A 14,175-nucleotide genomic window follows, 5' to 3' on the forward strand; every position below is an offset into this window, starting at 1 on the left:
AATAAATAAAATATGGCACTTTTGGCAGCATTTGTTAACGTTATTTTCCTATATAAACGCAAAACAAAAGGCCTTTTTATAATTTAAGATTTCAAATGACTAAAACATTCTGCTTTCAAACAGGAAATATCAATGAAAATATTTTTTTAACCTCTTCAGCATCTCAGAGTCTACAATATTTATGTGACACTTGTATACAGCTCCAGGGCACATGCTATGCAAAAATAAAGAAAGCACTGTACTACATCCAACAAAACATTAGGGAAGTAAAGAGCATTACTCACAAGCCACTGCATGACAGAGTGGGACATTCAATCGTTATGCTGGCTACTGAACTCTACTGTATAAATACCACCAATCAACTCAACTGAAAAACCATACCAACTTTCCAAAAATGTCAGCTGCAGCTGAAAACAAGACAAATGTAAAGGTTAAAAAGAAGCAGAGGAAGGACTGATCTCTGTGGCGTATCACTTATCCTCAGAGTGAGTGCCTTTTACTACTGCCCTTCGTCACCTCCCACTTAACCAGTTTCTAACCCTCTCAATCACTTTAGTGCCTTTGGTATAGGTCCTAAAATAATTGCCTGGATTAGAAACTGGTTGAATGTTTGGCAACAAAGAGTAGTGGTAAATGGCATCCACTCTAATAAGGGAGTTACTTGTTGTCAGTCTGGCTCTTTTAAACATTTTTATAAGCATTATTGCAGAACGGCTGTAGACACCCTGGAAAATGTAGATAATATGAAAAGAGATTAAGTGAAACTTGAAAAATGGTCTAGAATTTGGCAGCTAAGATTTAATGCTAAAAAAAAAAAACTGGGTCAAGCATTTGGGCTGCAAAAACCCAAGAGACAGTTTGTTGTAGGGAGAAGAGGGCACTCTCTAGTTCAGTGCTTCCTAATCATTTTCAGTCTATAACCCCACCGTGGTGCATCATAAAAAGATACCTACATATAACCCCCTAGATCAAGACGCAGCGTGCAAGGCCGTAGCCAGAAACGTTTTACAGGCGGTGTGTCCCGTTCCCCCCCCCCCCCCCCCCCCCCCCCGGTACCATAAACTCCTGTCTGCAGTGCTGCAGTCTTTACCTGGGCAGCGTGGTGGGACCGTTCAGGAAGTTCCAGTGCAGGCCATGGGCAGCCTGAGAGTGCCGCTGCCGCTGTCCGGATGAAGACTGCAGAAATGAAGACAGGATTTTAAGGTGTGGGCAGGGACAGGTCAGATAGGGGGTGCATACGCCACTGGCAGCATGCATGACTCCGTTTGATGTTGCGACTCACAGTTTGAGAAGTGCTGCTCTAGATCCCCTGTCTAGGAAGAGGTTAAAGAGGGCATTTTTGTAGGCTAGGTTTTACTTGGAAACTTGAAAATCACTAGTCCTTGAGACCTGGTAAGTACTAGGCCTGCTTTCAGTTACCTGTGGAGACTAATGCACACAGACTGTGGAGCCTGTCAGGGCAGGCTGCAGGAAGATTATGTTTTGAAGTTCCAAGAGACTTTGCTCTTCAAGTTATTTTTGCCTGTGAAGGAAAACAGGTTTTACTTTCCGTTAAAAGGATAAAGTGTCATGGATTTGATATACTGCTTTTCTGTGGTACAACCAAAGCAGTTTACATTATATACAGGTACTTTCTCCATTTCTAGTGCTTTGTCTTTCTTGCAACCTTCTGTGTGGCTATGTGTGTTGAATCTCCATGCCTGGCCTCCATCCACGCTATCACAGGATCATAGGAGGAAGGTGAAAGGAAATACTAGAGCAGCAATTCTCAACAGCTGTGTCCCCAGGAGTTGGGAGATGTGTCACCAAAAATTTGGCATACTGTAGACAGCAAGTCTGTGCTTTCCTTAGAAGCTATCTGTGCCAGCAAGCTGGAGACACCAGAGATCCTGAAAGTCAAGTTCTTGAAATCCCCATAACTGGGCCTTCTGCTTCCCCACTACATCCAATGATAACTGCTGCTACCAGCCCCAACTGGAAATGTTGCAAATCTTCTGTCATTTTCTGTTTGCTACATAGTTTGAGCAGCATATTTGTTATTTCACAGTGTCTGGCAGCTACTGAATAATAAGATTGCCATAAAAGAGGCAAAACAGATCTTTTGGTTTTGAGAAACAAGCAACTTTGCATACACAAGCATACAAATGAATGGAATCAAGAATAGTGTGGGAGTAGCTAAGGGTTTTAAGGGTAAGATATCTATCTGGAAGGATGTACATACTGGGTACTGGTACTGAAGAATTTTGAATCTGTGACTGCAGAATGAATGGAGCAAGTTATTTGAGATTCTTTCCAAGTTATTTGAGTGGTGGCTGATATTCAACACACCAGCAATGTGGAAGATCCCTGTCCATCTTGGTTAGTTAGGGGGAGTCCAGGAAGAGGAAGGTATACAGGAGCAAGAGGACAGATTGGTGAATGAGAGAGCCAGTCTTTTGCTGGATAAATTAAACTGACTCATAAGACTTTTTTTGAAAAAGCAAAACTCTAATAGGAAGTGTTTCGAGAACTATCCTGTTTCTAACCTCCCCTATTTTGGGTACGATCATTGAAAAAAAATGGTTGATTGTCAGTTATTCGAGTTTATTTTATTTTATTTATTGCATTTGTACCCCACATTTTCCCACCTATTTGCAGGCTCAATGTGGCTTACAGAGTGTTGTTATGACATAGTCATGAGAGGATCTTAGATACATTCGGTGGTAAGCCGAAGATATTAAAAGATAGAGTAGGGGGTGTTAGATAGGATAGTGTAGGAGGTGTATTTATATGATTGGGTGGGTTGTGTGGTGATTTGTATCTTTAAGGATTCTATTTGTAGGCTCTATTGAAGAGATGTGTCTTCAAAGATTTGCGAAAGTTGCTTAGATTGTCCATAGTTTTTAGGGCTGGGGGTAGCGTATTCCATAGCTGTACTTCTGTAAGAGAAGGTAGCGGCGTATGCCTGCTTATATTTAAGTCCTTTACAACTGGGGAAGTTCAGATTGAGGAATTTGTGGGCTGATCTCTTGGCGTTTCTGGGCGGTAGGTCCACTAGGTTTAACATATAAAGTGGGGCATCTGCGTGAATGATCTTGTATATGGTCGTGCATATCTTGAATTCGATGCGTTCCTTGAGTGGTAGCCAGTGAAGTTTTTCTCTTAAGGGTTTTGCACTTTCGTATTTGGTCTTTCCAAATATGAGTCTGGCTGCGGTATTTTGGTCTGTTTGGTGTTTCTTAATAGTCTGTTCTTTGCAGCCAGTGTACAGAGTGTTACAGTAGTCCAGGTGACTTATTACCATAGATTGTACCAAGGTATGGAAAATGTTTCTCGGATGTTTAAGGATGATTAGAATCTGTTGGATCCTTATCAATCAGTTAGGGTTCTGATGGAATTCTTAGACAAATGTTGTGTTTGTAGTGGACAGATGTCGGGAGGGGGGGGGAGGAATAAAGTGTCATTGATCATTGACTTATCAGCTGCATTAGACACAGTCATAAATTGCTGTTGAGTGAGCTACTGAAAGTTGGTATTGGAGGTTCTATTCTTGGTCGGTTCATTGACCATAACTGGTAGTAGTGGAGAACAGTTGGGAGCTGAGGTGGGTTAACTATCTCCATACCTGTTTAATATGTTATTCTCCCTTTGTGTGAGGGTATTCGGGAGACTGGGTGTCTTCATTGTAATTTTTTTTGCTGACGACACTGATATTGTGTCCATTTGAGGAAGGGAGAGATGGCCTTCAAAATGTATATATGTGCTTGGAGCAAGTAAGTGGTTTTATGACTGTTGTGCAAGCTTTCATGCTTACAAGGTTGAATTACTGTAATCCTATGAACTGTAAGAAGACTGGAAATCTTACAAAATATGGCAGCCAGGATCACTGATGTCTGTATGATCATGTATTGCCCAAGCTTACATCATGAGAACAAAAGACATGCCATACTGAAACAGACTAAAGATCCATCTAGCTCAGTTGCCTGATTATAACAGTAGCCAAGCCAGATCAAAAGCACCTAGCACAATCCCAAAAAGAGACAACATCCCATGCTACCTACCCCCAGGGATAAGCAGTGACTTCCCCCAGGTCTACCTTAATAACAGTTTATGGCTCTACCTTCAGGAGTTTGAACAAACCTTTTTTTAAACCAACTGCACTAACTGATTTTACCATATCCTCTAGTAACACATTCCAGTTTTGACTATGAACTGAGCGGAAAAAAATATTTTCTCCTATTTGTTTTAAATCTGCTACTAAGTAACTTCATGGAGTGTTCCCTAGTCTTTGTAAACAATCAATCAATTCATATTTACTCATTCCATTCAGGATTTTATAGACCTCTATCATATCTCCCCTCGATTGTCTCATCTCCAAGCTGAAGAGCTCTAATCTCTTTAGTCTTTCCTCATATGAGAGCTGTTCTGTCTCCTTAAATCATCCTGGTTGCCCTTTTCTAATTCTGCTGCATGAGTTATCTTCTCCAGTGTTGCTACAGTCGCATAATCCCTTTTTTCAAGAAGCCTCAAAAAAGGTAGGCTTTTAGCCTACATTAAACAGAGATACAGAGAATGATGTATCAACTCAGGAAGTCTCTTCTAGGCATAAAGATAAAAAGAACAGAGTCTGGAGTTGGTAGTGGAGGAGAAGGCTACAGGTAAGAGAGACTTACCTGATAAATGGAGTTCCCAGGGAAGGTTGTATGGAGAGAAGAGAGGAGATATATTGAGGAACAGTAGAATGTAGGGGGGAGGGAAATGGGACTTGATATACTGCCTGAGGTTTTGTTGCAACTACATTCAAAGCAGTTTACATATATTCAGGTACTTATTTTGTACCAGGGGCAATGGAGGGTTAAGTGACTTGCCCAGAGTCACAAGGAGCTGCAGTGGGAATTGAACTCAGTTCCCCAGGATCAAAGTCCACTGCACTAACCACTAGGCTACTCCTCCACTCTAAGTCAGTAAGAGGAGTTTGAATTGTATACAGAAATGGATAGGGAGCGAATGAAATTATTTGAAGAGAGGGGATATGTGAGTGTAACAACACTGATGGAAGATAAATTGTTCAACAAAATTTTAATCAAATTGAAGGGGAGAGTTTGTTTAGTTGGAGACCTGCGAAAAGCAATTTGCAATAGTCTAAACATGAGGTGATGAGAATGTGAATAAGGGTTTTTGTACTGTGTTCAGACAGGAAGGAACGTGGTTCAGTAATTTTGTTCTTTATACTAGTTTCTACCATTTTGCCCGTCATTGACATCAGACTTACCAGTCTGTACTTTCCCAGATTACTCCAGGACCCTTTTAAAAAACTGGCATTACATTGGCACGTTCCTATCTTCAAGTAATGTGGATGATTTTAATAATAGATTACAGATTAATAATAATAGATCTGCAGTTTCATTCTGTTGTTCTTTCAATACTCTAGTGTGTATACCATCCAGTCCAGGTGATTTACTGCTCTTCAGCTTGTGATCTGACTTATTAGATCTGTCAGGTTCACTGAGATTTGTTTAGTTCCTCCATACTGTCACTCTTAAATACCATGTCTGGCACGAGTAACTCCCTTACGTCTTCCTCAGTAAAGACTGAAGCAAAGAATTGATGCTATGGCCTTGTCCTCCATCAGTGCCCCTTTCACTTCTTTAAGATCTAATGGTCCAACTGACTCCCTCAAAGGCTTATTACAAAATATGTTCTTTTGGCTCTAAAAGCTTCTCTCACCTCACCTTTTAACCAAAGCAACTGTCATTGGCCTTTCTTCCTCCCTTTCTTAATATGTGGAATACATCTCGTCTGGGCTTCTAAGATACTATTTTTTAAATAAGATCAATGCTTGAATTAAACTCTTAACCTTTGCAGCTGTTTCTCTTAGCTTTATCTTAGTTGCTCTTTTGAAAATTAAATGCTAATGTAATAGACTTCCTAAGTGTCTTCATTCCAGTTATTAATTCAAACTTCACCATTTTATAATCACTATTTCCAGCTGCTTCATGAAAGTCATTTATTTCATCTAAGAACCTTAGGGTTTTTTTTTTTAATTAAGGTGCGCTACTGTTTTTAGCTCATGCTAAAAATCAGCTGACTAAATGCTGAGACACCCATTATATTCCTATGAGCATTTTAGCGTTTTACACCAGCTGATTTTTATTCTAGCTAAAAACACTAGCGCACCTTAGTAAAAGACCTCCTTATTTCCCTAGCATTTCCTGATGTGAAAGCTTTAACCAGTCAATATTGGGATAACTGAGATCACCCATTATTATAGTCTTGCCAAGTGTGTTAACTTCCCTAATTTTCGTTAATATTTCCTCATCTGTCTGGCCAGGCAGACATTAGTATAGCCCTTTCAGTATTCTCTTTCCCTCCACACATGGAATTTCTATTCAAAAGGATTGCACATTGCAATCTGTTTCCCTCAGAATTTTTATTCTGTTTGACTCAGTGCCCTCTTTAACATATAGCACAAGCACCCCTTCCAATTTTATCTACCCTGTCACTGTGATATAATTTCTACTCTAGTATCAGTTTTCCATTGGTAATCCTCCTTCAAAAAGGTCTCCGAGATCTACCTCTCCATTTTGTGCTATATACTGTAACTCTCCCAACTTATTTTTCAGGGTTCTAGTGTTTGAAAACAGACATTTCAAAATGTGTTTTTTTTTTTTAATCTACAAGCTGTTTGGCAATCGACAGGCATAATATGCTATGTTTACTCTCTATCTGCTCTCCTTTAAAGGCAAGCTCTTATTTTTGTCTTTGTTACCGCCTCTCTATTGAGATACCCTAACTTCCCTCTTTTCATAGTATCCTTCAAAGATATTTCACTCTGAAACATGCACTCCTGAGCCAATTTTGGCTTTCCCCCCAGATTCTAGTTTAAAATCTGTTCTCCCTCATTTTTAAACATTATCGCCAGCAATCTGTTTACACCCCAGTTAAGGTGCTGCCCATCTTTTTGGAATAGGCTCTCCCTTCCCCAGAATGCTGCCCAGTTTGTAACAAATCTAAATCCCTGTTCCCTCCACCATCAACTCATCCACATATTGAGACTCCAGAACTGCCTCTTGAGTCCTGCAAGTGGAATGAAGAGCACGTCTGGAAATTGAGGTTTCTAGATTTCAACTTTCTAGCTCTACAGTAATGGAAAGCAGAGAGCCGGAGTGATGCTGCACCTCCTCCAGCGGTGCTGAATCTGGGCTCTGAGTGAAGGAGGTCCCTAAAGCGTCGGAGTCTTGAGTCATCTCCCCCAGTGGTGCCAGTACTGACCCTGGGGGAAGATGGATGGAGGGGCAGGATAATGCTGGTTCATCTCCCCCAGCAGTGCCTGAACTGGGCCTTAGGGGAGGGATGGACAGGTGCCCCAGTGGCCATGATGAAGTCAGCAATGTGCACAGAGACTTCCTACTAGAGAGGCAGAGGGTCCTCTGGGGACAGCAAACTGTTGTTGTTGTTTTTGGGGGGGGGGGGGTTGAGAAGCTTAAGGGGTTTTGTTTGTTTGTTTGTTTTTTAGTTTGTGAAGGAGTGAGGAGAGCTGCAACTTATCCAGTATGGAGAACAGTAAAAACTGAAGCAGGCAGGGGAAGTTACACCAAGCATGGGAACTCCCACACATGCCCAATAAGCCAAAAAGGCTTACTTAGCTAGAGGAGAGCTCCAGCAACATGGCTCCATCAGTAAACGTCACCATTAAGTGTGCCTGTATTTCCCTTGCTTGTCTGCGGAGAATGGATGTTCTGGATTCAACTTTCTACCTAAGAGTCTAAATGCGGCTTCCAGAACCTGTAGGCATTATAAGAATCTTATACATGCTGTCGAGTTCTTTCTATTGCATTTAAACTAAGAGAAAAGAATGCTAGACTATTTAAACAAGCTAATAACTGTTTGCTTTTTTCAATAAACCTACAAATTCTGTTCTGTCCCCAGCTTTAAGTCACCAAAGGCCTCCTCTTTTCTTTTTACTTTTTATTTACTGAAATTATCAAGGTAAATCCAACACTTATATTCTTGTAACAGAAAAAGACGTTTTAACAATACATTAAAATTGCTTGAAAAATAACAGGAAATAATTAATCTGTCTTAAAGTCCAACACTCAAAGGCCTCTTTTATCAAGCCACACTAGCAGTTCCTGGTGCGGCAACAACAAAGCCCATTCACTCTGAATGGGCTCCGCTGGCATTGCTGCGCGGCTTGATAAAAAGAAGCCCCAAACCTCCCTGCAAAGTAATATTCACCTACCCAGTAAGGCTGGAGTAGAGGAGTAGCCTTGTGGTTAGTGTAGCGGACTCTAATCCTGGGGAACTGGGTTCGATTCCCACTGCAGCTCCTTGTGACTCTGGGTAAGTCACTTAACCCTCCATTGTTCCAAGTACAAATAAGTAAAACATAGTAGATGATAGCAGAAAAAGACTTGCACGATCCATCCAGTCTGCCCAAGAAGATAAATTCATATGTGCTACTTTTTTATTTGTACTGTCCTCTTCAGTGCACAGACCGTATAAGTCTGGCCAGCCCTATCCCCGCCTCCCAACCACCAACCCCGCCTCCCAACCACCAGCTCTGGCACAGACCCTATAAGTCTGCCCAGCACTATCCCCGCCTCCCACCACCAGCTCTGGCACAGACCGTATAAGTCTGCCCAGCACTATCCCCACCGCCCAACCACCAGCCCCGGCACAGACCGTATAAGTAAGTACCTGTATATAATATGGAAACCGCTTTGAATGTAGTTGAAAAACTACAGAAAGGCGGTATATAAGTCCCATTCCCTTTCCTGTTTTCACAGAATGCCTTAACTGAAATTAATGTGAAAAACAGGTAATTATGTAGGTTACAATTTTGGCTAAGCTGCTGCTGGTATGGGTCCAGAGTTCTTGATAAACAAATTAGAACATTATATTCCTGAGAGATGGTTACAGTCTGCAGGAGGGGAGTTACTGGTAATGCTGTGGTTGACAGATGCCCTCTGGAGAGAACATTTTCAATTTTGAGACCTTGTTGGTGGAATACTCTACCTTATATTAGGCTTAGTTTCAATTATTCACACCTTTGTTATTAGTGAAAACCTGGCCCATTCTGTGGGCTGAAGCCAGTGAACATAGCTTGCTACCATAATGAGTGACCCCAAACATTCGCAGACACTACTGAAAACAATAGCAAACTTGTGAAGTTTATATTGTTTTAGTAAACCTCCTTGGTTTTGTATTCTTTCTGGGGCGGGGGGGAATTTTTGAAGAGTCTGTGAAGAGACAGAGGATTATATTCCGTGCTCCAGAGCTTGCTTTGTCATTTGTAATGCTGTACTGTGGATTTCAGTGCTGCGCTATATGCATTTATTTTTGCATATGATGACAATAAAGATATTTCTACATAAAAACAATAGCACATGCTCATTTGCCTATGTGTGGATTTTTTTTCTGTAACAGCTTTTTTATTTGAAAGCTTCCCAGATGATTATACCTTAAACCATGTCTCCCAAAATCCTTATACTCATACCCCAGTCTTCTCTTCTCCATCCCCCTACACCATACCCTCCAAATCTCTTTCCTTTTGCCTATCATACCCTGTTTACCTTTCCATGTTCAATTCACATATTCATAAACCTTACTATTACTATGTTTATTACAATTTATAATATTCTCCTTACCATACTTTGTAATTCTATTAACTATGTAAGCCGCATTGAACCTGCTGTGTGTGGGAAAGCGTGGGGTACAAATGTAATAAATAAAATAAAGAAAATATGTATATATCATGAAAAAAATTGAAAATAACTAAAACAGTATAAAATTATTGTAGCTAGTAGATATAGCAGTAAACTCTCTGTATTTTGTGCTCATTTTTCTATACTGTTCTATAGAATACAGTAATACATGGCCAAATTTCAGTGATGATATCCTGTTTCTTGATGGGTTCATCTTAACTGCTGTTGTAATCTGCCTTGGGAAGCCTGGTGTTACTACTCTAACGGATGAAAGGTAATTCCATTCTGTAATCAGAGGGTAATTTTTTTTTTACCTCTTTGGGGGGGGGGGGGGGGGGTCCTGGGGGATGAACTGCAGTCCCGCTGCGGGTACGCCATAGCACGAGTCCCCATAAATCAGAGCCAGGGCCTTTCTTAAAGCTATACTATGAAAACTTACAAACACCAATCAATAACTCATGTTTCATAGTCATGAGATCTAAATCTTTGACAATATTTAAAATAATTTTTTTAAGGAGAAAAAGAGACCTGAGAGATCCTTACAGAAAAAACCTAGGATACGAATAGCCTTGTTTTCTGCTAGTTCCCGATTTCTTTCATCGGTCTCAAACAACTCCTTTTTTTCTTTTAGACGAGTGCAACCCGTAAGGTAAAATTATGTATAATCATACCTGATAATTTTCTTTCCATTAATCATAGCTGATCAATCCATAGACTGGTGGGTTGTGTCCATCTACCAGCAGGTGGAGATAGAGAGCAAACTTTTGCCTCCCTATATGTGGTCATGTGCTGCCGGAAACTCCTCAGTATGTCGATATCAAAGCTCCATCCGCAGGACTCAGCACTTAGAGAATTACACCCACGAAGGGACACTCTGCCCAGCTCACCACCGCCGAAACGGGGGAGGGGAATTAACCCAGCTCATCCCCACACAAGTGGGGGAGGGGAATCCGTCCAGCTCATCCCCGCGGAGCGGGGGAGGGACACCACACCCGCCGATGCGGGGGGATCTGGCTTATCCTGCAACCGCAACCGCGGGAGGAGCTGACTGACCCTAACACCGCCGAAGCGGGAGGGGTACAAAGCTGTCCTACAGCCGCACGAAGCGGGAGGGAGTGCCGGCAGAATTTTAAGTCTCAATCCAGCCCCGTAAAACGGAGGGGAGAGGAATGCAGCAGCTCACTGTAACACAAACTCGTCTTAACTCTTGAAGAATCCAAGTGAAAAAACTTGAACACGAAGTCTTTCTGAAGTAACTGAAGACTAAACTTGAACCTGAAATGCAACCAGAATAAAAACAGTACAGATATCTGGGAGGGGCTATGGATTGATCAGCTATGATTAATGGAAAGAAAATTATCAGGTATGATTATACATAATTTTACCTTCCATATCATCAAGCTGATCAATCCATAGACTGGTGGGATGTACCGAAGCAGTACTCACCCAGGGCGGGACATTGAAATCCCTGACCTCAACACTGAAGCTCCAAACCGGGCCTCCGCCCGTGCAGCCACAGTCAAACGGTAATGCTTGGAGAATGTATGAGCCGAAGCCCAAGTTGCCGCCTTGCATATCTCTTCCAAGGAGACGGATCCGGCCTCTGCCATCGAGGCCGCCTGAGCTCTCGTGGAGTGAGCCTTCAGCTGGATAGGCGGCACCTTCCCCGCGGCCACATAAGCCGCTGCAATGGCTTCCTTGACCCATCTTGCCACTGTAGGCTTAGCAGCCTGCAGACCCTTACGAGGACCTGCAAACAGGACAAACAGATGATCCGATTTCCGGAAATCATTGGTCACTTCCAAGTATCTGATGATGACTCGTCTCACATCCAGATATTTAAGAGCAGAGTACTCCTCTGGGTAGTCCTCCCTACGAAAGGAAGGGAGACAGAGCTGCTGATTCACATGGAAGCGAGAAACAATCTTGGGCAGGAAGGAAGGCACTGTGCGAATAGTCACTCCTGCCTCAGTGAACTGCAGAAAAGGCTCTCGACATGAGAGCGCCTGGAGCTCGGAAACTCTTCTGGCTGAAGTGATAGCCACCAAAAAGACTGCTTTCAACGTCAGGTCTTTCAGAGATGCCCTCGACAAGGGTTCAAAAGGCGGCTTCTGCAATGCTCTTAGTACCAGGTTGAGATTCCACGCAGGCACCACTGAGTGCAGAGGAGGGCGCAGGTGATTAACTCCCTTGAGAAAGCGCACCACATCTGGCTGCGAAGCCAGGGAAGCACCCTTCAGGCGGCCCCTGAAGCAAGCCAGAGCCGCTACCTGGACTTTAAGGGAACTGAGCGACAGGCCTTTCTCCAGACCTTCTTGCAGGGACGCCAACACTGAAGAAATTGGAGCAGTGAAGGGAGAAAGTGAGCCTGCTTCACACCACGCTGCAAAGATACGCCAAACCCTGGTGTAAGCAGTAGAAGTAGAGCGCTTCCTCGCTCTCAGCATAGTGGCGATGACCTTGTCTGAGAAGCCCTTCTTCCTCAGACGCTGCCGCTCAATAGCCAGGCCGTAAGACCAAAGGGGGAGGGATCCTCCATCACCACGGGACCCTGATGTAACAGGCCCTGCTCCACTGGCAGCCGCAGAGGATCGTCGACTGAGAGCCTGATCAAGTCCGCATACCAGGGACGCCTGGGCCAATCCGGATCCACCAGGATTACCCTGCCGGGATGCTTTGCCACCCGGTCTAGCACCCTGCCCAACATGGGCCAGGGCGGGAACACATAGAGAAGCTCTTGTGTCGGCCACTGTTGGAGAAGAGCATCTACTCCCAGGGATCGAGGGTCCCGTCCTCTGCTGAAAAAGCGCGGCACTTGGCAATTGGCCGATGACGCCATCAGATCTAGGCTCGGCTGGCCCCAGCGCTTCGTGATGTCCAAGAACGCCTGAGCAGATAGCTGCCACTCTCCGGGCTCCAAGGTATGGCGACTGAGAAAGTCCGCCTTGACATTCATGACTCCGGCAATGTGGGCCGCTGAAAGCTGCTCCAGGTTCGCTTCCGCCCACTGGCAAAGATTCATAGCCTCCTTGGCTAGAGGGGCGCTCTTGGTACCTCCCTGGCGGTTGACATAGGCCACAGCCGTGGCATTGTCCGACAGGACCCGTACAGGCTTCAACACCAGTACCGGGATGAACTCCAAAAGCGCCAACCGAATGGCTCTGAGTTCCAGGAGGTTGATAGACCACTTTGCCTCTGCAGGAGACCAGAGCCCCTGCGCTGTCCTTCCCAAGCAGTGGGCTCCCCAGCCCGACAACGAGGCGTCCGTCGTGACGACAATCCACTCTGGGGTCACCAGAGGCATTCCCGCAGACAACTTGTCTGTCTGCATCCACCAGCTCAGCGCCTTGCGCACTGCTGGGTCCAAGGGAAGGCGCACAGCATAATCCTCCGACATCGGAGTCCAGCGCTGCAGCAAAGAGTGTTGAAGTGGTCTCATATGAGCCCTGGCCCAGGGCACAACTTCCATCGTGGCCGTCATAGAGCCCAACAGCTGCACATAGTCCCAAGCCCGAAGGGGAGAGGCTACTAGGAACTGGTCCACCTGAGCCTGAAGTTTGACAATCCGATTGTCTGGCAGGAACACTCTGCCCACTTGGGTGTCGAATCGAACTCCCAGGTACTCCAGGGACTGAGTCGGGCGCAGCTGGCTCTTCTCCCAGTTGATGATCCATCCCAGGGAGCTCAAAAGAGCAACTACCCGGTCCACAGCTTTGCCGCACTCTGCATAAGAGGGGGCTCGGATCAACCAGTCGTCCAGATAAGGATGGACTTGTACCCCTTCCTTTCGTAGGAAGGCCGCGATGACCACCATTACTTTGGAAAAGGTCCGCGGAGCAGTAGCCAACCCGAAAGGGAGGGCTCTGAACTGGAAGTGTCGTCCCAGGACTGCAAAACGCAGAAAGCGTTGATGAGGAGGCCAGATGGGAATATGCAGGTACGCTTCCTTGATGTCCAAGGATGCCAGGAACTCTCCTGCCTTCACTGCCGCTATAACAGAGCGGAGAGTCTCCATGCGAAAGTGCCGCACTTTCAAGGCCCGATTGACCCCTTTGAGGTCGAGGATAGGCCGGACAGAACCTCCTTTCTTTGGTACCACAAAGTAAATGGAGTAACGTCCCTTGCCAAGCTGACTTTCTGGCACCGGAACGACCGCGCCCAGGCGGATCAGATTGTCCAAGGTCTGCTGCACTGCCACAGCTTTGACCGGAGACTTGCAGGGAGAGAGTACAAACCCGTCTTTTAAGGGTCGGCAGAACTCTATTTTGTAGCCGTCTCTGATGACTTCCAGCACCCACGCGTCTGAAGTTATTGTGGTCCACTCGCCCAGAAACGAGGACAGCCGTCCTCCAATCTGCACTGGGGCGTGGACCAAGACCCCGTCATTGGGTACGAGACCCTGGGGGAGGACCGGAGGGAGCACCTCCGGGACGGCGGTCTCTGTGAAAGGAATGCTGCTTGGGGGAGAAATTCCTCTTGAAGGAAGAGG

The 14,175-nt window shown here is 44.6% G+C and overlaps 1 protein-coding gene across 2 annotated transcripts in view; it reads right to left on the bottom strand.

Moving 5' to 3' along the window:
- The window catches only part of DNAJC24 (DnaJ heat shock protein family (Hsp40) member C24), a 116,490-nt gene that overhangs the window by 98,950 nt on the left and 3,365 nt on the right, over window positions 1–14,175 (bottom strand). The window contains exon 1 of one of the 2 annotated variants that reach the window (XM_030200681.1): window positions 10,358–10,372. The exons of the other annotated variant lie outside the window; for it this stretch is intronic. The gene's annotated coding sequence lies outside the window, so the exon portion shown is untranslated. Of the gene's footprint in view, window positions 1–10,357; window positions 10,373–14,175 lie in introns of those variants that run through there. 2 annotated transcript variants of the gene reach the window in all.

This window comes from Microcaecilia unicolor, chromosome 4 (assembly GCF_901765095.1).
Source record: "Microcaecilia unicolor chromosome 4, aMicUni1.1, whole genome shotgun sequence".
NCBI lineage: Eukaryota > Metazoa > Chordata > Amphibia > Gymnophiona > Siphonopidae > Microcaecilia > Microcaecilia unicolor.